The 22,189-nt window shown below is 43.7% G+C and overlaps 1 pseudogene; it reads left to right on the top strand.

Moving 5' to 3' along the window:
- LOC128901878 (microtubule-associated serine/threonine-protein kinase 4-like) overlaps positions 1 to 22,189 on the top strand; it is a 104,370-nt pseudogene that overhangs the window by 18,348 nt on the left and 63,833 nt on the right.

The following is a 22,189-nucleotide window of genomic DNA, read 5'->3' as shown; positions in this document are numbered from 1 at the left end:
TTAAAAAGGTCAGGTCTTTTGCCTACCAAAGAGTTTTTCTTTGGACTTGGTTGATAGTGTGCAGAACACAAATGCTTGTGTTCAGTTAAGGTTCTTCCAAAACCTGTTCCAGAGTGCTGGGTGGTATTTGTGCCTCTTTCTTTTTTCCTTCTTTAAACTTCACAGATTAATTCTTCTCAAATATTTGGTTGTTTTTTTGTTTTTAAATTATAGTCTTTATATTGAGAGCGATATGTAGCTTCATATTTATGTAGTTTTTTTAAAACTACAAAAATATGAGAGATATTGTCGTGGTTTAACCCTAGCTGGCAACTGAGCACTGCACAGCTGCCTACTCACTCCCCCCACAATGAGATGGGGGAGAGAATCAGAAGAGTAAAAGTGAGTGTCATGTTTTAACCACACTCAGTATCTAGGACCATGCAGTCACTTGCGCAGTTCTCCCCCTTCCCCCAGAAGGGCAGGGAGGAAAGGAGGGAAAAGGGAAGAAAAAATCATGGGTTGAGATAAAGACAGTTTAATAGAAACAATAACAGAAAAGGAAAATAACAATAATAAAGAAGAAGAAGAAGAATGGTGAATTGGCACCGTTCTGAGCAGTGGTAGTGGATTCCTGCTCCTCAGCCAACACCCATTTATACTGTGAGCATGATGTCTATGGCACAGAATATTCCATTGGCCATTCCGTTGTTCTGTCTGTACTTCTCAGCTTCCATGGAAAAAGCATAAACATAGCTTAGCAACAACTAAACCAATATACATTATTGACATTTGTTTCAGGGCAATCACTAGAAGGAAAATTAACTCTTTCCTGGCTGAAACCAGGACAGTGAGAAAACTTGTGGTTTGACATAAAGACATTTTAATAGGTAAAGCAAAAACCATGCACGCAAGCAAAGTAAAACATGGAATTAATTCACTACTTCCCATCATCAGGCAGGTGTTTAGCCATCTCCAGGAAAGCGGGGCTCCATCATGTGTAACATTTACTTGGGAAGACAAACACTGTAACTCTGAATGTCCCCCCTTCCTCCTTCTTTCCCCAGCTTTTTATTGCTGAGCATGACAACATATGGTATGGAATAGCCCTTTGGTCAGTTGGGGGTCAGCTGTCCCAGATGCGTCCCCTCCCAACTTCTTGTGTACCCCCAGCCTACTCTCTGGTAGGGTGGTGTGAGAAGCAGAAAAGGCCTTGACTCTGTGTAAGCACTGCTGAGCAATAACGAAAACATCCCTGTATTATCAACACTGTTTCCAGTACAAATCCAAAACATAGCCCCATACTAGCTACTATGAAGAAAATGAACTCTATCCCAGCCCAAACTGGCACAGATATATATTATATGAAAAGTACTTATTTGTCCATATTAATAACTTTTAAAATGTTAGTTTCTTAGTTTTCTTTCAGTTATCTTTGTGGTTTTGAATAATCAAGAGATGAGAAAAAATTTAAGTCTACAGTTTTTACTGTTCAGCATAAAGAAATGCTTTGATATTTGATCGAAGGGCTATTGGTATATATTAATCAGGAGGAGAATGATATGGTGTCTTTGCATTTATTATCACCCTTACATTATACTGTTTGTTCTTAGAGGAGAAAGTTTGAAAGAAATTTGAAATGCAGCTCAGACCACTGTGCAAATCTTTTCAAACCTTCCAGAAGGATTTTTTCTGTATGTATTCTTTTATAGCATTTTCCCCCTTTGTTGTCATCTTTGTAAAACTTAATTTTTCATTGTCTTCCTTTCTATGTGTATACAGCCGCTCTCTGCAAGTATGGTCTCCTATATATATAGGTCATTGTCATTTTAGTATGACATGTGGCCATAGGAAATCAGTATCAATTTGTCATGGATGTTGCTTATTTTTATTAATATCATTGAGGTAATTTTTAATTTCATCCTAAAATTATTAACAAATTGAGAGACAACTGTACATGCAGACAGATGTATGTTGTATTGAAATGTAGTGCCTTTTGCAAAATTGATGGTAATAATACTACGTAAGTTTAAAAAAAAAGTAGGTATGTTAATTGTAGGCACTTTTACTTTGTTTTTACAGTGTTAGAATTGTACAAATAGGATTACTTCAATTTGAAATTATAACATTGCTCTTGTTATTTCTGCTGGCATCTTGAAAATGATGTGCTGTTTGTCTCAAGTACATACTTCAAAACCTGAAAAAGTGTCCCAGATATCATATATACTTTCCTGAGTTGTGCATCGAATGTGGTTTGTTTTATTATCCCTTTATTTTTATCCTTTAGGCTCAAGAGCGATCAGAGAGTGGAGAACTGGCATTTATTAAGCATCTAGTCCAAAAAATCCTAATAGTTATTGCTCGTCCTTCTCGCTTACTGGAATGCCTGGTAAGGTCATGCTTACTTTAAGTAAGTTTTTCACTTGTTAGTGTAGGAAAATTTCTGGGTTAGCATTCAAAGCCTTTTACAATCGTTTTTTGAAACACATAAAACAACCAAGCAGGGCTCCATTGTTGGTAGGATCATTTTTGCTTTTATTGTAGGAACATGGGATTGGCAGGTAACCTCCTGCAGTTGTGTTTGGTTCCCTGCTGTTGCAAATACTATGTTATAGGATCCCTTTCATCAATTGAGGAAGCTCCAGTTTGAAACCAGTTGGGTCTTTCAGTTTTTTTGTTAGACTTTGCTATTCTCTTGGGAAGACTGTTCTGGAATTGCAATTGCTTGGCAGTTTTCCTGTTGTTCTTCTTCTTCTTACAAGTTTCATAGTTTTGTTTCACTCAGCTGTCAGGGCTATAAGCAACTTGCAGTCAGCTCTGTGGTACTTGATCTGGGGGGAACAGCAGCAGTGGGGGTTAGCATATCTGCATATACAGATAGTCCAAGTTGTACTGGGGGGACAGAAGAAACAGAAAAGTTAATTTATTTATGCACAAGCGTAGCACTGATGTTGCCAGACTGGGCTAGCTTGTGGGAGGCCAGGTGGGCGTGTTTCTGCTTTGCTGTGGGATCCGGGGTGGCTCAGGTGCAGGAAGTCACTCCTACACACAGAGCCAATGTGCTTCAGTTGTTCAATGGAACTAATAAACCCTCACAGAATCCAGTGTACTCAGGAGGACAGGATAAACACCCAAATACTATGTAAGAGCTAGGCTGGTTGCAACGGGCCTGGCAGGCAGCCCAAGCTGACTTCGTTGAGCATTGATGTTGCACATACCTATTTGAGGCTGGCAAGGCTTACATGGGAGCTGCTAACCTGCTGCTAGACTCAGGTTATGCCTGAAAGTGTCATAACTGCATTTGCATGGCACTGAATCTGAGTTTATAAGTCATTACAACCTGATTTTGGCTCTGTGCTGTGTCTATTCATCTGTGGCACAGTTAATCCACAACTGGGATAGTTCAGCCATGGGCTGTTTTCTTTTAGAAACACCATGTCTCAGTGTGCCCAGTTGCCATTTGTTCATGACTTGCAGTTCAGAAGGAATTCAAAAGAAGGTATGTGCTCCCTATCAGCATGAGAGAGATGCTTTTTTTGGTGGTGTTTTGTTTGGGTTTTTTTTTTAAGTCAGGCTTTAGAGAAGAGGATGCCTTAGCATGTCCTGCCTCTGTGTCATGGTTTGGGCCGGATTGGCCAATGCCAAGACAACAGATGCTCTCCCCCACCTCTTGCTCCAAGAAGAGAAAGGAGAGACATAAAGATATTTATGAGTTTAGAAGGAACTAAACTACTTCAACAAAGTATTAAAAAAGGAAATAATGAAATAGATACAACATATACAAAACTGTATTGAGCTCCCAGGAAGATACCACCAGCAGGTACTGGGGAAGTCCCAGGCTGGACTCAGCAATGGATGGGAACTGGATCCCAGATCTGGATTTGGGAACACACAGATCAGGATCCAAGGCAGACGAATAGACGGGGTCCTCCTTGGACGTTGGCCACTGAAGAAGCTCTGACTCTTTGATCCCTCAGCTTTTATACTGAGCATGACAGATGGGATGGAAGATGCTGTTGGTCAGTTTTGGGGCACCTGTCCTGTCCACCCCTCCACGCAGGTGCGACCCCCCCACAGGGCAAACAACCAAGTCAGCTGACCCTGATTGCCACAGCAACAACTATAAGGAAGAGCTTCTCTCTATTCCATTCCTTGGCATTAACTATAAACATAGGTCTTATCACTCTGAGAATGAACAGTTTTCTGCACAACATGCTGTCACTTTCAAAGAGTTAGAAGAGGCTTAGTAAGAAGCAAAACCACTGAACAGAAAGATGGCTCTGCTCCACCCCAAACCAGGACATTGCACCCCTTACTCCATACCATTTGTATCGTGCTCAGATCGCTATTACTTTTATCTATCAAATCTATACACACACACATATATATATAGATACATACTTGCAGGTCACTCATTTATGATTTATCTTAATACACAAAAGTTTGCTGAGTCCATTTAGTTAATAACTGCAAGATTTCATCTATCCTAGCAGGTTCTCAGGGCAGGAAAGATGGTATGAAATTCATTGTGGTTCATGCCCATGGGTAGCATGTCCGTCTCAAAGAGTTTTGCTGGACACCACTTGATGAAGCTACCTCGGGTATCATCACTACTACGTTATCCTGAAAAACACTTATTGAACACTGTTAGTATTTTATAACAATTATCATCATACAGTTCAGAATCAAGTGGTCTCACCCAGGGTTAAATTTCCTTGAGGTACACATTGAACTTCTCCATCCTTCAGCATCATCCATCAAGTACATCCAGGTCCTTGAGCAAAAACAGTCCCACAAATGGGTTTGCCTTTGCCTGAGGCAGGAAAAACCCAAACAGTTTTCCCTAGCATATTCCTTTCATGCACCACAGGGACTTTATCCCCTTCTACAGCATGTAACAGGTGTAACAGGTCTGACTGAACAGGACCAGCTCGATTGATGAATCCCCTGGTGTTAACTAACCAGGTAGACTGTGGAAACGCTGGTCCCAATTTTTAAAGGTTCCACCACCCATTGCTTTCAGGGTAGTTTTTAACAATCCATTGTGTCGCTCAATTTTCCCAGAAGCTGGTGCATGATAGGGGATATGATATACCCACTCAATGCCACGTTCTTTTCATAGAATCATAGAATTGTTAGGGTTGGAAGGGACCTTAAAGGTCATCTAGTTCCAACCCCCCTGCCATGGGCAGGGACATCTCCCACTAGATCAGGTTGCTCAGAGCCCCATCCAGCCCGGCCTTAAAAACTTCCAGGGATGGGGCTTCCACCACCTCTCTGGGCAACCTGTTCCAGTGTCTCACCACGCTCATGGTGAAGAACTTCTTCCTAACGTCCAGTCTGAATCGTCCCATCTCTAGTTATAATCTAGTCCTACCATTACCCGACATCCTAAAAAGTCCCTCACCAGCTTTCCTGTAGGCCCCCTTTAGGTACTGGAAGGCTGCTATAAGGTCTCCTTGGAGCCTTCTCTTCTCCAGGCTGAACAACCCCAACTCTCTCAGTCTGTCCTCACAGCATAGGGTGCTCCAGCCCTCTGATCATCCTCGTTGCCCTTCTCTGGACATGTCCATATCTTTCTTGTAGTAGGGGCTCCAGAATTGGGTGCAGTCCTCTGGGTGGGGTCTCACGAGAGTGGAGTAGAGGGGGAGAATCACCTCTCTCGACCTGCTGGCCACGCTTCTCCCAATGCAGCCCAGGATACGATTGGCTTTCTGGGCTGCTAGTGCGCACTGACGGCCCATGTTGAGCCTCTCGTCCACCAGCACCCCCAAGTCCTTTTCTTCGGGGCTGCTCTCAAGCCAGTCACTGCTCAGCCTATACTGGTGCTTGGGATTGCCCCGTCCCAGATGGAGGACCTTGCACTTGGCCTTGTTGAACTTCATGAGGTTGGCATGGGCCCACCTCTCCAGCCTGTCAGGGTCCCTCTGGATGGCATCTCTTCCCTCCAGCGTCTCAGCCGCCCCACACAGCTTGGTGTCATCAGCAAACTTGCTGAGGGTGCACTCAATCCCACTGTCCATGTCGCTGATGAAGATGTTAAACAAGACCGGTCCCAGTACTGATCCTTGAGGGACTCCACTTGTCACTGGCCTCCACTTGGGCATGGACCCATTGACAGCCACTCTTTGGGTGCGGCCATCAAGCCAGTTCTTTATCCACTGAATTGTCCATTCATCAAACCCATATTTTATCAGCTTGGAGACCAGGATGTCATGCGGGACAGTGTCAAAGGCTTTGCTCAGGTCCAGGTAAATGACGTCAGTTGCTCTCCCCTTGTCTATTGATGTTGTGACCTTCTCATAGAAGGCCACCAGGTTTGTCAGGCACGATTTGCCCTTGGTGAAGCTGTGTTGATTGTACCTAATCACCTCTTCGTTATTCTTCTGCCTCAGCAGTGCCTCCAGGAGGATCTGCTCCATAATCTTACCAGGCACGGAGGTGAGACTGACTGGCCTATAGTTCCCTGGTTCCTCCTCCTTTCCCTTTTTGAAAATGGGGATTATGTTTCCCCTTTTCCAGTCAGTGGGGACCTCACCAGACTGCCATGACTTTTGGAATATAATAGAGAGTGGTTTAGCAACCTCATCCGCCAGTTCCTTCAGTACCCGTGGGTATATCCCATTGGGTCCCATGGACTTCTTCACTTTCAGGTTCATCAAATGGTCACGAACCTGATCTTCACTTACAGTGGGCAGTTCTTTCCAACCCCTGCCATTGTCTTCTGTGACTCCGGGAGTGTGGCTGGAGCCCTTGCCAGCGAAGACTGAGGAAAAGAAGTCGTTGAGAACCTCGGCCTTCTCCATATCACTTGTCACCAGCTCCCCCATTTCCTTTCTGAGGGGGCCCATACCCTCCCTAGTCTTGTTCTTACCATTAATATACCTATAGAAATTTTTGCTGTTTCCCTTGATCTCCTTGGCTAGATTTAATTCTAACTGAGCTTTATCTTTTCTCACCAGGTCTCTTGCTGTTCGGACAGCTTCCTTATATGCCCTCCATTCCATCTGTCCTTTCTTCCACTCCTTATAAAGTTTCTTTTTGTGTGACAGTGTATCCAGGAGCTCCTTGTTCATCCAGGCAGGTCTCCTAGCATTCTTTCCTGCCTTCCTCTTTGTCAGTATACTTTGCTCCTGGACACGGAGAAGGTGATCCTTGAATACTGACCAGCTGTCCTGGGCCCCCCTTCCCTCTAGAGCTTTGTCCCACGGCACTTTGGCCAGCAGATCCCTGAAGCGATCAAAGTCTGCATGCCTAAAGTCCGGGGTCGTAAGCTTGGAATACATCCTCCTAGTTGCCCTGAGGATCTTAAATTCTATCACTTCGTGGTCACTGCAGCCAAGGCTATCCCTGAGCCTCACATTGGTCACCAGCCCTTCCCTGTTGGTGAGAACGAGGTCCAGCATAGCACCTTTTCTTGTTGGTTCCTCTACCATTTGGAGGAGGAAGTTGTCATCTATGCATTCCAGGAACATCCTGGATTGCTGGTGCCTTGCTGTGTTGTCCCTCCAGCAGATGTCAGGGTGGTTGAAATCCCCCACAAGGACCAGGGCCTGTGAACGCGAAGCCACTTCTATCTGTCTATGGAGGGCCTCATCTGCTTGGCTCTGCTGGTCAGGTGGCCTGTAGCAGACCCCTACTGTAACATTGCCTTCCCCTGTCTTCCCTTTAATCTTAACCCATACACTCTCAACCAGCTCATCGTCCTTCCCCATGTGGAGTTCCTTCAATTCTAGCTGGTCACTGACGTAGAGGGCAACACCTCCTCCCCTCCTACCCTGCCTGTCCTTCCTAAAGAGCTTGTATCCGTCTATCCCTACATTCCAGTCATGGGAATCATCCCACCAAGTTTCAGTAATGGCCACTATGTCATGGCTTTCCAGCAGCACAGTGGCCCTTAATTCTTCCTGTTTATTGCCCAAGCTGCGTGCATTCGTGTAGAGGCACTTCAGCTGGGCTGGCTGCGTCACCCTCTTGTGAGAATCCCCCTTGATTCCCTTGGGGTGTCCCGGTGCATCGTCTCCGGCTTGCCTCGGGGCAAGAATTTGAGAGCCCTTGCTAAGACTCCATCCCTCTGCCCCTGATGTGCTGCCCCACTGTTTGTTACAGGCAAGCATGAAATTATTGACCCCTTCCCCCTTCAAATCTAGTTTAAAGCCCTATCAATGAGCCCTGCCAACTCCTGCTCCAGAATCCTTTTCCCCCTCTGGGATAAGTGCATCCCATTAGCTGCTTGCAGCTCTGGTGCCTCATATACCAAGCTGTGATTGTAAAACCCAAAGCCCTGTCGATGACACCAGTCCCAGAGCCATGAATTGACCTGTTGACCCCTCCTATATATTCCCTCGTCCATCGCTGATGTCAGAGGGATGGGGGAGAACACAACCTGAGCTCCTGATCCCTTTACCAGTTGCCCTAAGGCCCTGAAATCTCTTTTAAATGATTGTGAGCCTCTCATTGCTGCCTCATCACTTCCCACCTGAAAGACCAGAAGCGGGTAATAATCTGAAGGACTCACAAGGGTGGGGAGTTTACCTACGATGTCCTTTACCCGGGCACCAGGGAGATAGCAGACCTCTCTATGAAGCAGGTTTGGTCTTCATACTGGGCCCTCTGCTCCCCTCAGCAGGGAGTCACCTACAACAATGACCCTTCGATTTTTCTTTTCAGGGTCAGTTTTGATGGCCGGCCTGAGGCGAGTTGGCCTTGGTGGCTCTTCTGGCCTTCGAGAGCCTTCTTCCTTGCTTGCAACCAGTTCCTCATGCATTTTCCCCAATTACCTATAATTCTGTTTTTGAAATGAGTCCCATTGACTCAATTCCTTCTGGAGTACCATGTCACCACAAGACTTGCCTTTCAAGGCCCAGGATGGTATTCCGGGCAATGGCACGGGGCATGGCATAGGTTTCCAACCATCCAGTGCTTCCTTCCAGCATTGTAAGCACACAGGGATTGTGATATAGTCAATTTGCCAAGCCTCCCATATTTATATTTCAGCCATCGTCCCCCATACCACAAAGGTTTTAACCGTTTAGCTTGCTTGATTTCGGTGCATGTTCCACTGTCATGGATAACCTGCGCAATAGCGTCCATGGTTAAATCCACCCCTCAGTCATGAGCCCATTTATATGTTGCATCTCTTCCTTGATGACCTAAAGTGTCATGGGCCCACCGAGCTAAAAATAGCTCACCTTTATGTTCCCAGTCCAAATCTGTCTGGAAAATCTTATCAGCCTGATCCACTTGCTGATTGTTTTGATGTTCCTCAGTGGCACGACTCATGGGTATGTGGACATCTACGTGACATACTTTCACGACTAGTTTCCCTAGCCGGGCAGCAATATCTTGCCATAATTCAGCAGCCCAGATGGATTTACCTGTGCGCTGCCAGTTGCTCTGCTTCCACTGCTTTAACCATCCCCACAGAGCATTGGCCACCATCCATGAGTCAGTATAGAGATACTGGACACTTTTCTCATTCAGCAATGTCTAGGCCCAGCTGGATGGCTTTTACCTCTCCAAATTGACTCCATTCACCTTCTCCTTCAGCAGCTTCTGTGACTCATTGTGTAGGACTCCATACAGCAGCTTTCAACTTTCTCTGTTTCCCTACAATACGACAAGATCCATCAGTGAACAAGGCATATTGTTTCTCATTATCTGAGAGTTCATTATATGGTGGGGCTTCCTCCACATGAGTCACCCCCTCCTCAGGTGCCATTCCAAAGTCTTTGCCTTCAGGCCAGTTTGTGATCACTTCCATGATTCCTGGATGATTTGGGTTTCCTATTTGAGCTCACTGTGTGATTAAGGCAACCCACTTACTCCAGGTAGCATCGGTGGCATGATGAGTAGAAGGAGCTTTACCCTTGAACATCCAGCCCAGCACTGGTAATCAGGGTGCCAGGAGGAGCTGTGCTTCAGTACCAATTACTTCTGAAGCAGCTCTGACTCCTTCATATGCTGCCAAGATTTCTTTCTCAGTTGGAGTATAGCTGGCCTCGGAGCCTTTATAGCCTCGACTCCAGAATCCTAGGGGTCGACCTCGAGTCTCCCCTGGTGCTCTCTGCCAGAGGCTCCAGGTAGTCCCATTGTCCACAGCTGCAGTGTAGAGCACATTTTTAACGTCCCGTCCTGTTCGGACTGGTCCAAAGGTTACTGCATGCACAATCTCTTGTTTCATTTGCTCAAAGGCCTGTCGTTGCTCAGGACCCCACGTAAACTCACTTTTCTTTCGAGTCACTTCATAAAGAGGTTTCACAATCTGACTATAACCTGGAATATGCATTCTCCAGAAACCCACAATGCCTAAAAAGGCTTGTGTTTCCTTTTTGTCAGTAGATGGGGACATAGATGTTACTTTTTTAATCACATCCATTGGGACCTGGCAACACCCATCTTGACACTTAATTCTGAAGAACTGGATCTCTCATGCAGGTCCCTTGACCTTACCTCTTTTTACAGCAAAACCTGCTTTCAGAAGAATCTTGATTATTTTCTTACCTTTCTTGAAAACTTCCTGTGCTGTATTACCCCACACAATGATGTCATCAATGTATTGCAGGTGTTCTGGAGCTCCACCCTTCTCCAGGGCAGTCTGGATCAGCCCATGGCAAAGAGTAGGGCTGTGTTTCCACCCCTGGGGCAGTCGATGCCAGGTGTACTGGATGCCTCTCCAGGTGAAAGCAAGCTGTGGCCTGCACTCTGCTGCCAAAGGAATAGAGAAAAAGGCATGAGCAATGTCAATGGTAGCATACCACTTGGCTGCCTTTGACTCCAGTTCATACTGGAGTTCTAGCATGTCTGGCACAGCAGCACTCAGTGGTGGTGTGACTTCATTCAGGCCACCAGAGTCTACTGTTAGTCTCCAGTCTCCATCAGACTTTCGCACTGGCCATATAGGGCTGTTAAAGGATGAGGGAGTCTTGCTGATTAGTCCTTGGGTCTCTAGCTGACGAATCAGGTTCTGGATGGGAATCAGGGAGTCTCAGTTGGTGCGATACTGGCATCAATGCACTGTGGCAGTAGCAATTGGCACCTGCTGTTCTTTAACCTTCAGCAGTCCCACCACAGAAGGGTCATCTGAAGGGCCAGGTAAGGTGGACAGCTGTATAACATCCTCAGTCTCTCCAGCTGCTATACTAAAAGCCCACCCATATGCTTTTGGGTCTTTGAAATACCCTTTCTTGAGGTAGTCACAGAATCACAGAATGATAGGGGGTGGAAGGGACCTCTGGAGATCATTAAGTCCAACCTCCCTGCCAAAGCAGGTTCACCTAGAGCAGGTTGCACAGAAACAGTGTCGAGGTGGGTTTTGAATGTCTCCAGAGGAGACTCCACCATCTCTCTGGGCAACTGTCATAGTTTTGGCTAAATTGGCTAATGGCTGGCAACAGATGCTCTCCCCCAGCCTCTCGCACAGAGAGGAGGAGGAGAGACAGAGATTTATGAGTTTAGAAGGAACTAAACTTCTTTAATGAAATATTAATAATAAAATAAAAAGGAAAATAATGAAATAGATACAGTATATACAAAACCATATTAAGGTCCCAGGATGACATCACTGGCAGGCACTGGGGAAGTCCCAGACTGGACTCAGCAACAGGTGGGAACTGGATTCCAGAGATGGAGTCAGGAACACAGAGACTGGGATCAAAAACAGATAAACAGGGTCCTCCTTGGACGTCAGCCATTGAAGGAAGAAACTTGACCCTTTGATCCCTCATCATTTATACTGAGCATGGGGCAGATGGGATGGAATACCTCTGTTGGTCAATTTTGGGTCACCTGTCCTGTCTGCTCCTCCCTGCAGGTGGGACCCCTCTACGCTTTTCTGTTTCCAATCCTCAAACAGGGCAAATAACAAAATTAGCTGACCATGGTTGTTACAGCAATAAGTATAAGCAAGAGCCTTTCTCCATACCATTCCTTGGCACAGACTGTAAACACTGGTGTTATCACTCTGAGAACGAACAGTTTTCTGCACAATATGCTGTCAGTTTCAGAGCCAAGAAGCAAAACCACTGAACAGAAAGTTGGCTCTGCTCTACCCAAACCAGGCCACTCTGCTATTGAATCCAAACTTGTGTTACTCCTTCACCCTGTTCCCTGACCCTTGAAATGCTCCTTCTATATCTGGAGTGATCTTTTTTGCTCCATTCTTAGGGTTCATGTAATCTTTCTCCATCTCTTTGCTCAGTTTCTCATGTGTTGTCTTGTCTTCCCCCAATCTGTGTCTTTATCATTGCAGATCCAGAAATGCCTTTAAACACATCCTGTGGGCTGACAGACCAAGGCTTCCTTGTGATGCTTTGTCCTTCCCTTCCATGCTTGCTCTCCCACCTACCCCTGGCCCTAGCCTCATCATTGTCTTTTAGCCACTTAATTCAGGTTCTCTCCTGGTGACCTATTTGCCCATTAGTTCATTCTCCCTAAATATTAAGTTTTTATAGCTAGCTAGTCCAAATCTTCATTCACTTAGTTCACAGTTTCTATCCCTGGGATTTTATCCTAGGCTACTTCCTCTGCCTTATCATGCTTCAAGTAGAGCTGCTGTGCATCCTGTATCCCTCCTTTTGCTGGGCCTGCTGATGCAAGTGTAAGGACGGTATTGCGAGGCCAGGAGATGAGCTCTGTCTCTTGGTGTTCTGGTGCTTAGTTGCTTCCAGCTGTTTAGCTTTTCAGAGCAGCAATGGCAGAGAAAGTCAGCAGAGCTGCCTTGGAGTGTGCTTACTTCAGGTGGTATCTATAAGAGATTTAAGCTGGAATATAACAACTCTGCACAGTATGTTTCTTCAGAGGCAGGTAACTTGAACAAATTTAGGCAGACTGTCACAAAAGAACACATTTCTCATGCAAGAAAGCATTAAGCCTGCCCCATAAAGGTCACTGGAATCTTACAGAAACAATATTGTTATTGTTTTTCCATAGCTTCCCTCTGGAAAATTTTGAATAATACTGTCTGATATTTTAGAACATCTGTCTGAAATGGATACTAGGTATGGAAAACTTCAGCCTTTCTAATAAACTTTGTAGCATTATAGGAAATAAGTCCAGCACTTTTGTCATGAGAAGTTTCAGATACCATACAGTAATGCTGTCAGTTTTCTGACGGTGATCTTAGCTCGCGTGTTCATGGTATGTGAATTCCTATTTGTATTCACTTGTTAATCATATGAATAAAGCTTTTTCAGTTTCATATGTGCCAAGAGCTACTGCCAAATATTGAAAGATTTTCTCCATTTTCACATGGAAAATGAAACAAAGTTGGAAAATAAATTCCTTGCTTCTAATTATTTGCATGTGTGTGCATATATGCATATGTGTATGTATACACACACATATTCATATGATTAAAAGTATCTGTTTTGAAATTACCTTGACTTTATTAGCAAGTGGAGGAGAAGCTGTATATCTGCCACTGCTGCAGGTAAGATGATGACTTTTTCATGATGAAGGCAGATGGAAGTCTTGGCACACATCACATTGTTGTGTTCTTCAGTGACATGGAGTAACATATAAGAGATACAGCTAGGAACAGCATGTCAGAAGAGGAGAGTAAGGCTAAAACAGCATGTAATGCTTATTTACTCAATTCAGATTTTAGGTAGTTTAGCAGCATCCTGAGACTTTGAGCTAAATAAGAGTTTGGGCGGTTCATGCATTTGTGGTAAATCCATTGGAGTAGGCTGGAGATGATGAAAATTGTTTCATGATGTTGAGTTCCCAAGTCCTGGATAGCCTGAGGAGCTAGGACAAGTGCCTTGTGACCCAGCAGGCAGACTAAAGCCCTGGGGAATTACGACAGGCAAAGAAATGACCTATGGGGAAACTAACCAGCTCAGAAGCCTGCCTGGCTTCTGCAGAAATTTTTGACAGAACTGACTTACTCCAGAAAAAAGTCTGGTATTGTTGCATCAATGTTTCATGACTCTGGCTCTCCCTCTATTAAGCATTGCACCTGTTGTGATATATGGTTGGCAAGAACATCTTTAAGAATGTAATGGCTGTGTGAGAGAGGTTTTGGTATGAATTCATAACAGAAGACAGAGAAAGTCTGTTTTTAAAAAACCAAAACAACAAACCTTTTAATCTTTCTTGTTCCTTTCAATGCTTTCCTATTTTTATCATCTATTAAGGTGGTAAAATAAACTTATTTCCAAGAGACTTAAAGGATAGGCAGGGTTTTGAGGTGTGGGGCTTTTTTCACAGAATCACAGAATCCTCATGGTTGGAAAGGACCTCTGAGATCATCGAGTCCAACCAAACAACCTACAATCTCTGCCACTAGAGCATGCCCTGAAGTGCCACATCTAGACGTTTCTTAAACACCTCTAGGGATGGTGACTCAACCCCCTCCCTGGGCAGACTGTTCCAGAGCCTGACCACTCTTTCAGTAAAGTAATTCTCCCTAATATCTAATCTAAACCTCCCCTGCAGCAGCTTCAGACCATTTCCTCTGGTCCTGTCATTATTCACCTGGGAGGAGAGGCCAACACCCACCTCTCTCCAACCTCCTTTCAGGTAGTTGTAGAGGGCAATGAGGTCTCCCCTCAGCCTCCTCTTCTCCAGGCTAAACATGCCCAGCTCCTTCGGCCTCTCCTCATATGACCTGGTCTCCAGACCCCTCACCAGCCTGGTAGCTCTCCTCTGGACACGCTCCAGCACCTCAGTGTCCCTCTTGTACAGAGGGGCCCAGAACTGAACACAGTACTCGAGGTGAGGCCTCACCAGTGCCGAGGACAGAGGCACGATCACTTCCCTACTCCTGCTAGCCATGCTATTCCTGATACAAGACAGAATGCTGTTGGCCTTCTTGTCCACCTGGGCACACTGCTGGCTCATGTTAAGCTGGCCGTCCACCAGCACCCCCAGGTCCTTTTCTGCCGGGCAGCTTTCCAGCCACTCTTCCCCGAGCGTGTAGCGTTGCTTGGGGTTGTTGTGACCCAAGTGCAGGACCCGGCACTTGGCCTTATTAAACCTCACACAGTTGGCCTTGGCCCATCGATCCAGCCTGTCCAGGTCCCTCTGTAGAGCCTTCCTACCCTCAAGCAGATCAACACTCCCACCTAGTTTGGTGTCGTCTGCAAACTTACTGAGGGTGCACTCAACCCCCTCATCCAGATCATTGACAAAGATATTAAACAAAACCGGCCCCCAAACTGAGCCCTGAGGGACACCACTGGTGACCGGCCGCCAAGAGGATTTCACCCCATTAATCCCAACTCTCTGGGCACGGCCATCCAGCCAGTTTTTGACCCAGCGAAGAGGACACTTGTCTATGCCATGATTCGCCAGCTTCTCCAGGAGAATGCTGTGGGGGACGGTGTCAAAGGCCTTACCAAAGTCCAGATAGACAACGTCCACAGCCTTCCCCGCATCCAGAAAGCGGGTCACGTGGTCATAGAAAGAGATCAGGTTGGTTAAGCAGGACCTCCCTTTCCTAAACCCATGCTGGCTGGCCCTGATCCCTTGGCTGTCCTGCACTTGCCTTGAGAGCTCACTCAAGATGATCCTCTCCATGATCTTTCCTGGTACCGAGGTCAGGCTGACAGGCCTGTAGTTCCCCGGATCCTCCTTCCGACCCTTCTTGTAGATGGGCGTCACATTAGCCACCCTCCAGTCATCTGGTACCTGCCCTGTTGACCAGGATTGTTGATAAATGATGGAGAGAGGCTTGGTGAGCTCTCCCACCAGCTCCCCGAGTACTCTTCGGTGAATCCCGTCCGGCCCCATAGACTTGTGTGCGTCTAGGTGCAGAAGCAGATCATTGACTACTTCTTCCTGGATTATGGGTGGGCTGTTCTGCTCTCCATCTTGTTTTGTTTTGTTTCATTTGAGTGTTTTTTACCTCTTTGAGGCTTGCCTTTTAGGGATGATATAAATGTTAGTAGTAATAGAGTTGGTTCCCAAAGGAGGATGTTTCATTTCTAGATTTGGAACAATTGGATCAATTAAGTTTGAATGTCATTTTCAGCAACTTATGATTTTGGCTTCATTCTAAAGTTAGTGATTTATTTAATTTTATTTTCCATAAAACATAGTACATATATATTGATTAAAAATACTTCAAAACTTCATTTAGAAGTAAAAGCAAAGAGCAATATATTTATATAGTTTCTTTATTTCAGTAGTGGATTTTTATAAGCAAGTGGCTGCAGGGAGATGCCTTCTGTATGGTTATGGGTCATTTCACTCTGAGTATTATATGAAGTTTTGAGGGCAAAGAACTTACTATTCTTATAAAGTAGTGCTCTGAAATATTGGTGTGAAATTTCATTGCTTAAAGAATAGTATAGGAATCATATATTGCATTCTATAGGAATCATAACAGAATAATAGGCTACTAGTAATAGAATAATGAGGTATCATTTTTAATAAGGGAAATGTCAAATAGTTGCAATAGAAGCAGCAAAGGAAGCTTTTATGTTAGGTTTTAAGACTTCAGTTTCTGCAGGGAGAATGATGGTGATTATTTTTCTTCTAGGAATTTGATCCCCAAGAGTTTTACTATCTTTTGGAAGCAGCTGAAGGCCATGCTAAAGAGGGGCAAGGCATTAAAACAGACATCCCTCAATATATTATTAGCCATATGGGCTTAAATAAAGATCCTCTGGAAGGTAAGTACATCTCCTGGTCAAGCTATAGACTCACAATTGCTTTCTTCTCAACGTATTTAGTCACTGTGATAATCTATGTGTACCTCAAAAGAGTCAAAGTAAATATGGTAGCAGAACAAGCATTCACTAACCCGCATGGTTCTCTCACAAGCTCAAAGGCATCAAAAAGGCTATCTGAGACTTTCTATTGTGAATATCACTTACAAATACACTGTGTCAATGATACTTGTCATCATCTTCCAGCTTGGCAATGCAACTTTCTTAGTACAGCTCTAGCTTGAAATTTACTGGAATCATTTGATGGCAACTGTTGTCCAACCATAGGTATAAATGAAACTGGGCTGAGCTATTATTTGCCTTTCAGTGCCCCCAGGCTCCCACATCTTAGAATCCCTGAGAAGAATGTCTCCCATTCCTATCAAAATTGCAAAGATTTATTTTTCTGGGTAATTTATATGTCCATGTTGAGGACTTCTGTAGGGGGAACTCAGGTTCCCATGGAGGTATTGTCATTGCACAATTTTTGGTTGCCTGATTCTTGTTTTAAGGACAGTATTTTAAAAACTAGAATTACTTCTGTTTCCTAACCAGATCATCTTCTCTTCCATCCTGAGACCAGGTTCTATCACTGGTGACATATGGAAATTGGTTCATTGTATTCAGTGCTAGTCCTGCAATTTGGAAGTCCACCAGAAACATCATCATGATAAATGCATCTAGCTAGTGCCATTTAGCTTGTCTTTTGTGTTTTGACAAGGGGGATCTCTAGGAGAGGACTTGATAACACAAAATAATAGCAAAAACTATGATAATCAAAGACTCCTATAACCACAGGATGGTTTGGGTTGGAAGGGACCTTAAAAATCATCTAGTTCCAAACCCCCTGACATGGGCAGAGACACCACCCACTAGACCAAGTTGCTCAAAGCCCCATCCAACCCGGCCTTGAACACTTCCAGGGATGGAGCATCCACAGCTTCTCTGGGCAACCTGGGCCAGGGGCTCACCACCCTCACAGTAAAGAATTTCTTCCTCATATCTCATCTAAATCTACCCTCTTTCAGTTTAAAACTGCTACCCCTCATCCTATCACTACATTCCCTGATAAAGAGTCCCTCCCCATCTCTCCTGTAGGCCCCCTTTAGGTACTGGAAGGTCTCCCTGGAGCCTTCTCTTCTCCAGGCTGAACAACCCCAACTCTCTCAGCCTGTCCTCATAGCAGAGGTGCTCCAACCCTCTGATCATCTTTGTGGCCCTCCTCTGGACCCACTCCAACAGGTCCATGTCCTTCTTATGTTGGGGACTTCAGAGCTGGATGCAGTACTCCAGGTGGGGTCTCACCAGAGCGGAGTAGAGGGGAAGAATCACCACTCTCGACCTGCTGGCCATGCTTCTTTTGATGCAGCCCAGGAATGTGGTTGGCTTTCTGGGCTGCAAGTGCACATTGCCGGCTCATGTTGAGCTTCTCATCCACCAACGCCCCCAAGTCCTTCTCCTCAGGGCTGCTCTCAAGCCATTCTCCACCCAACCTGTATTTGTGCTTGGGATTGCCCCGACCCATGTGCAGGACCTTGCGCTTGGCCTGGTTGAACTTCATGATGTTTGCATGTGCCCACCTCTCCAGCCTGTCCAGGTCCCTCTGGATGGCATCCCTTCCCTCCAGCGTGTTGACTGCACCATACAGCTTGGTGTCATTGGTAAACTTGCTGAGGGTGCACTCAATCCCACTGTCCATGTCACTGACAAGGATGTAAACAGTGCCAGTCCCAGTACTGACCCCTGAGGAAAACCACTTGTCACTGGTCTCCACTTGAACATTGAGCCGTTGACCGCAACCCTTTGAGTGCGGCGATCCAGCCAATTCCTTATCCACCGAGTGGTCCATCCATCAAATCCAATTTAGAGACCAGGATGTCATGCAGGACAGTGTCAAACACTTTGCATAAGTCCAGGTAGATGACGTCAGTTGCTCTGCCAATGCTGTAAGGCCACTAAATTTGTGAGGCATGACTTGCCCTTGGTGAAGCCATGTTGGCTGTCACCAATCATTTCCTTATTTTCCATGTGCCTTAGCAGAGTTTCCAGGAGGATCTGCTCCATGATCTTGCCAGGCACAGAGGTGAGACTGACCGGTCTGTAGTTTCCCAGGTCTTCCTTTTTTCCCTTTTTGAAAATGTGGGTTATGTTTCCCCTTTTCCAGTCAGTGGGAACTTCACCAGACTGCCACGACTTCTCAAATATAATGGAAAGTGACTTAGCAACTTCATCAGCCAGGTCCCATGGACTTGCATACCTTGAGGTTCCTTAGATGGTCTCATACTTGATCTTCACCTACAGTGCGCGGTTCTTCATTCTCACAGCCCCTGCCTTTGCCTTCTGCAATTTGGCTGAAGGTGAATGATAAGCTTTTTGTTTTAACCAGTTTTCATTATGCAAGATCCCATTGCCTTAAATCAAAGGAGGAGCATATTGTGTGTTAAAAGAAAATGCTTTTTTGTTCAAATTAAGCAGCTTGTGTTCAGCACTGCCAGATGTTGTCAGGAATTTGGTTAGATCTAATTCAATTAGATTGTATATTGTTATAGATGATATTCATGTTATGTTATCAGATTTAAAGGAAGTCAAGCCTATTATTAGTCCTCTTCCTATCTTCACAGAAGAACTTCCTCATCCAAATTTACTATTATTTTTATCTGAGAGAGAGATTAAAGCAGCCTCGGCACTTTTTGCTTGGATTTGGAGTGCAGCAAGGATGTAGGGCAAATTGTGAAAATACACATAAATATTGTTTTCCATGTGGTACTGGGAAAGATCAAGAAGTAGCTTAAAATTCTCTGCAAGATGGACGTGTCTGCTGGATTTGGAGAGCTGTTTGTCTGGCCTAATCTGACAATTCATAAATTCTTCACTGATCAAGTATGCAAGATTTAATTTGGAGTGTGGGTTAAGGTTGTAGTATTATTGACCCTGGTTCTGCCACTTGAACCTTATCTTACTGATTAACTCTTTCTGGCCACTTGGATAAAAGCGTTCCTCAGAATGAGTCAAAAAAATAAGTTTAGTAATGTCTTTGAATGTTTTTAAACAGTTTATTGTGAGAGAGTTCGAGACAAATGCTACATAGAAATAAGGGATACTATTTTCTCAGACTGAATATTTATTTTATGTGAGTGTACTTCATCTAGAAGACATCTTAAAATTGCATTTCATAAATTAAATATTGATGAATATAACTTAAACTTTGAAACACTCCAGGATAATTGAAATGTTTGGTTTGTGAGGGGGAAAATGGGCTACATGGTTTGTCAGTAAATACTGAGGGGTGTATGGTGTGTGGATTACTGACCTTTGGTTCAATTGGAGATTTGGGTGATTAAATTATTTTATGTATCACTTTTAAGGTTAATGTGCATGTAGATTTGTGATCAAACAATTCAGGCCATCTGACTCATATTAATGCTTTCCCACCTCTCCACAAAAAGTGATATTTGTAAGCAGTATAAATCACTGTGTAATGACTTCTTAAATGATCTGGCTTTGGTTTTAAATTGATGCCTCTATATAAAAGTACATTTCCTAAGCAAAAATAAAAGAATGTCTCTATGGGTTTATGCTCTTGAATTAATCATTTACAAAGGTAATTATTTGGAAACACTGTATTCACTGGTATAAAAAAAATATTGCATGAGGATTATCCTCCTGAGAGAGCTTTTAAATTCCTTGTATGCAAAAATGCAAAATATTTATATAGCAGAAGAACCAAATCTTTCAAAACAAACAAAACCCACCTCAGTAATTCTGCTTATCCTGAAACATGGAATTGTATTTCTAAATAAGCTATTAAATTCTGTCTGCAATGTCCATAAATGTTCATGCAAGGGATTTGACTTCCTCTGCAGAAAAAAGCAAGCTACTTCTTTAGACCCTTCTCTACTTACCTCCTTTGTTTGCTGCCATAGCTGTAGCATCCTTTCTTTGAGTAAAATGATGCATGCATTACTTCATAATGTAATGAAAGCTATACCATAAAAGATTCATCACTTATCAGAGACTGGTGGCTGCATTTCTAAAGAATACCCCAGGGAGAAATTTTTCCCCATGGTTTTTAAATTACCATCTTTACCTTTTTGAATCATGAGTCTTCAGAAATGGTTTAAATCAATGAAAGAAAAAGTAAGATGTTTGAAGGTATTTAGATGAGTTTTAAAAAAATCTCTTCAGGCATTGCAAAATGATTCCATAGCTCCATGTTTTGAAAGCCGACTCATGGTTCCATTCCATTGCTGCCTACTGTTTGCAAATAATAGGTATTTCTCAGATAATGGTTATTTTGCAAAAGTTCTGTTTAAAAATGGCTCATTTTAATTTGCTATTTATGAAAATAATTTCAGTTGAGAAGGCTGTCAAAATATATTATTCTAGCTTGCTTGATTCTCACCCATACAATAAAGGTTTCATCAAGACTTCTAATATGAAAACCCCACGTTTACAAAACTGTGACTTTTGCTAGGGAAATCCACTCCAGTTTGGAATTTGCCCTGTATCATTTTAGCTTAGGCTCTTTTTTTTAGATTTTTTTACATTTGTTTATTCTCATTGGAGAATAAACATTTCACTGTTTATTGACTTCGTAATCAGAATTTTTTGAATGTTTTTAGCTTCTATAATGCTTTAAAGATATGTTTGGTTTGTTGAAGTGATGTTTTGATTACTTCGGATTCTTACGCTTTACAAACATTGTGTTTTGTGTAGTGATTACATATGAGAGTTACTCTTTAAATCTTTAGCTGTTCCAAAAGAAAATTATCTGTGTGATTAATTTGCTCTTAATGATTACAGTGCTGTGCAGAATTTCACTTGTAATAGTCACTTATTACTATATAGAAAAATCCAGTTTAGACATTCTATGTGAAGGAGTCCAACAAGGATGGGGCCTACTATTAACCGCTCAGGGCCTAAGATCTTCAGGAGTCTTAGCAAATTAGTGCTGCCTTTCCCTTAATGCTCAAATCACACACAGATCTCAGAATTCCCATGTCTCAGCAGTCATAACAATATTGCCTTCATTGCTTCATGGCTGTTTGAATTCAGTGGAAGATTACATAAGCAGTGAATAGCAGTCTTAATTTTCCAGGTGGGATTTTTTTTTATATATGCCTGGAGATGCCTTAAAAGTTATTAGACAAGTACCACGGATGGGACAGCATCTTTGTTAACTATTCCAGTAAAGTGTCACCTCTCAGGTTTTCTGTACTTCATTTAGTTTTGTACTTACTATGGTTTAAAATGGGATTTCTAATCTTTGTTTCTAGAAATAGCTCAGCTAGGTGACAATGGGACAACGGAAACTCTGGAAATGGATGAATCAATAAGTTTTCCTGTTATGTTGCTTCTTTTGCTGAATCTGAGCAAGGAAAAATAAATGTGTTGGGTGTCCCCTGTCCATCGTCATCCATCCATCCATCCCTCACCCCCGCCTTGTATTTTCTCCTGATATGTGTAAATGGATTGAATAGAACAGTGGTAAATCCTCAGACTAACACCATGGTGCTCAGCAGACAGAAGGCTTGCAAAAAATATTAGAACAAATC

The sequence above is a fragment of the Rissa tridactyla genome, chromosome W, assembly GCF_028500815.1.
Source record: "Rissa tridactyla isolate bRisTri1 chromosome W, bRisTri1.patW.cur.20221130, whole genome shotgun sequence".
Lineage (NCBI taxonomy): Eukaryota > Metazoa > Chordata > Aves > Charadriiformes > Laridae > Rissa > Rissa tridactyla.
The sequence above is the reverse complement of the archived record's forward strand: the minus strand, read 5'-3'. Positions and strand labels throughout refer to the sequence as shown.